The sequence below is a fragment of the Camelina sativa genome, chromosome 2 (genome assembly GCF_000633955.1).
Source record: "Camelina sativa cultivar DH55 chromosome 2, Cs, whole genome shotgun sequence".
NCBI classification, from domain to species: domain Eukaryota; kingdom Viridiplantae; phylum Streptophyta; class Magnoliopsida; order Brassicales; family Brassicaceae; genus Camelina; species Camelina sativa.
In genome coordinates this window covers 16,842,578-16,842,874 of record NC_025686.1, presented here as the reverse complement: position 1 = coordinate 16,842,874, position 297 = coordinate 16,842,578, and positions in this window count along the sequence as shown.

Here is a 297-nt window from a genome sequence, read left to right as displayed (position 1 = left end):
TATGTATATGATTAGGTTGATGAGCTTATACTCCCTATCTCCATTTGGGATTGAATGAATGGTAACAATTATGTTTTTTGTAATTTTTTTATAATTATCTTTTTATTATTATTAATATTGTTTAAAACAAAATATTTTATTTTTTGTTGTAATCTCAATTCCCTCCTATTAATTATTAACTTTTACACATGTCAAAATCTCAGATTGATATAAACTTGACACATATCAAAATCTTATTATTGGCTAACTTTCAAAACCTAACTTTATAATAAGATATATATATATATATATATATAT